Source organism: Macadamia integrifolia, chromosome 11 (assembly GCF_013358625.1).
Source record: "Macadamia integrifolia cultivar HAES 741 chromosome 11, SCU_Mint_v3, whole genome shotgun sequence".
Taxonomy (NCBI): Eukaryota; Viridiplantae; Streptophyta; class Magnoliopsida; order Proteales; family Proteaceae; genus Macadamia; species Macadamia integrifolia.
The window spans coordinates 15,007,197-15,010,302 of record NC_056567.1 but is presented as its reverse complement, the minus strand read 5'-3'; the positions used below and the strand labels follow the sequence as shown (position 1 = coordinate 15,010,302).

At 36.0% G+C, this 3,106-nt stretch overlaps 1 non-coding gene across 1 annotated transcript; it reads right to left on the bottom strand.

Moving 5' to 3' along the window:
- Positions 1 to 2,677: 2,677 nt before the first annotated feature.
- LOC122094529 lies at positions 2,678 to 2,784 on the bottom strand. The gene has a single exon (XR_006144844.1). It is a non-coding gene; the product is annotated as a small nucleolar RNA R71 (small nucleolar RNA).
- Between the last annotated feature and the right edge of the window lie 322 nt (positions 2,785 to 3,106).

Below are 3,106 nucleotides of genomic sequence, written 5' to 3'. Positions count from 1 at the left end.
TTCTTTTTAATTGCGTGATTTGAGTATTTAAATTCCTAGATGACGAATGGTTAAGGTTAGATGTGAATGGTTAGGTCATTCAATTTTTATTATAATTTCAATTCCAATTTTTCTAGATGTGTTGGTTAGGATGCTTTTAGATGCATGTGTTTTAGGACGGTAGTTAGAAGTAGATCACCATAATTAATTTGTGTACTTTTGCATTACTAGAAAAAGCCTAAAATAAAGTGGCTGCTCTCGTTGTGTTCTACCTGTTGGCTACAATGATCCATATGCTTGCGGCTACTTTTAAATCTCAAACAGGCATGGACGAGATTTCCCATTAAATTAGAAGATTGGTCAAAACAAAGCAAGAAAAATCATCCAAAGGGGGGGTTTGTGCGCAAGTTTGAAGAGAGAGAGAGAGAGAAAAAGAAGGAAATAAGAGAGAAAAAATAGGAAAGAAAGAGAAAAAAAGGGAATAAAAATAAAATCGTGGGAGATCCTTTCTCCTACTTCCTCTTTCCTATTTTCTCTCTTCTCTCCCCTCCACCTCACAAACGATCCAAGAGGGGCCCACACTTGGGCGTTCTCCTCTTTTCTCCCCTATTTTCTCTCCCTTTTCTCCTAATTCCTATTTTCCACCTCATCATATAAATTTGGCCAAGAGGTTGTGCACAGAAGATAAGAAAAAAAAAATATATAGGAGAAAAAAGAGGCAAGAATAAAAAAATCCCCTCCTTCCTATTTTATCTCTACCTCCCCATTCCCTATATAAGAGAGTCGACCAAGGGGAGGAGGGTGCACCTTTCTTCTCTAGTTTTTCTCTTTTTCTCCTCTAGTTCTAATTCTCTAGTTCTTTGTCTTAGGTCTTGGTTTAAGCACTTATGTAATGCTTTTTTTATTTAATGAATGCAAGCACTTTTGTTTTTGGTTCAGCCTTTTATTTTATTTTTATGGTATTGAAGTTGTAATTTTCAATTTCTAGTTCTAGGCTTAGTTCTAAGTGACTAGAACAAGCTGTGGAGCATCTCTTTCAAGTTCAGTTTTTCTCTTCTAGATTTGTTTTTTCTAGGCCTAGAAATTTTAGATTTGGTTCATTCTAGATCTGGTTTTTAGGGCTGGTAGTAGCTCAAATCAATCAAGTTTTTAAGTTCAAGTATTGAAGTTCAGGTAAGTAGGCTTCTACATAAGTCTTCTCACCCCCTCTCTCATTCCCTCTTCTTGCTGCCCATTCATTCTTAATTTAGGATTTAAATTTCAGTTTTTACTTTGATGCTTTCCCTTTCCCCCTAGGTCCTTGGCTAGATGCATGTGTTGGCTTTGACCCTCTCTAGCTATGGAACCATCCTTTTACTTTTATCATTTACTTTGCCTCCCTTCTCCTAAAGCTAAGTAGAGCATTCCTTTTAAGAGTAACTCTCTGGTCAAGTAGGGAAGCTCCTATTATTTATAGTGCATCCCTCAGGCTAAGTAGAGATACCTACTTGTGTGCCTCTCTCTGGCTTTGTCCCCTTTATTTGTACTTTTATTTACTTTTCAGCACTTTTACTTTCAGTTATTTGCTTTTTAATTGCATAGTTTGAGTATTTAAATTCCTAGATGACGAATGGTTAAGGTTAGATGTGAATGGTTAGGCCGTTCAATTTTTATTACAATTTCAATATCAATTTCCCTAGATGTGTTGGTTAGGATGCTTTTAGATGTGTTTGTGTTAGGGTGGTAGTTAGAAGTAGATTACCATAATCAATCGTTACACTTTTGCATTACTAGAGGAAGCCTAAAGTGAAGTGGCTACTCTCCTTATGTTTGATCCATTAGCTACACTGATCCATATGCTTGCGGTTATTTTTAAAATTCAAACAAGTTTTTGGCGCCGTTGTCGGAGAAATAGTTCCATATTATTTTTTGCTTTCTTTAGATAAATTGGAGTGCTTTATTTTTTTTTTCTTTTTCTTTCATCATTTATTGAATTTTTGAGAAGAACAACTTGCAATAATAATTGTATTGGTGGAGGTCACCAAGCCTCATAGTATGGTAAAGATAGGTTCCACCCTGTAATAGTACCTCAGAAATTAAGCAACCCCGGATCCCTGTCGGTAAGCTTGCAAAAAGCCAAAAAAATTTAAAAGTAAAAAAAAATATATATATATATTTTCCATTCTTTTGTTCTAGTCTTATTCTAGTTGTGAATAGTATCCTATTGCATGAGTGCTGGGTGGGTACATAATACTGTGAATTGGTTAGAAAGAAGAAATCCAACAAGTAAGGATCCTATATGTATACTCTCATCAATAACTTTCATTATGGAAGACCTAGACCAATAGTAAAACCCTCCACCTAAATCTCTGAAAGATAGGTTCTACTTGCTAGAATAGCCCAATCTTCCTGCATAGTTCTAACACAAGCCCAGGGTAATAATTTTGGGCTCAAATCTCAATACATCACTATGTTACTCCACTTCTATAGGCTGACCTCTGAGGATGCATACCTATTTCTAAAGGAATTTGAAGAGGTATGTGTTCTAATTAAGATCTAATAGCTTTCTGATGATACTATTAAGGTTAGGTTCATCACTTTTGCATCGAAAGACCAAGCTAAGAAGTGGTTGTATGGGTTACCCACAAATTTCATAACCTCATGGGAACATTTCACAATTGTCTTCCTTAAGAAGTTTTTCTAAGCTCACAAGACCAATAAGCTTAGAAGTGATATCCTTCAGTTTAGGCAAAAGCCTAGTGAGTCCTTTTCTAAACTTATGGAGAGATTAAAGGATCTACTCCAAGAATACCCTCATCATGGCCTAGACTTATGGCATTTATGTCAAATAATTTATGAGGGTATTGATTAACCAACTAAATAAATGATAAAGTCTATATGCCCTAGGGGATTCACATGCTTTACAGATGAAGGAAAGGCATGTGAATTCTTACTTGACTCAGTTGACAAAACCCGTGAGTGAGAATCAACCCAAGAAAGTGAAAGAACTCTAGGAGGGAGGATATTTTGTGGATGGGTTAGTAGCCAAGGAAGTCCACTTGGATAGCCCAATCAAAAGGATTGAAGCTATTGTTCCTAAAGAACCATCACCAGTCAATATAGTTAAGATGTGCAATTGGTGCCAATC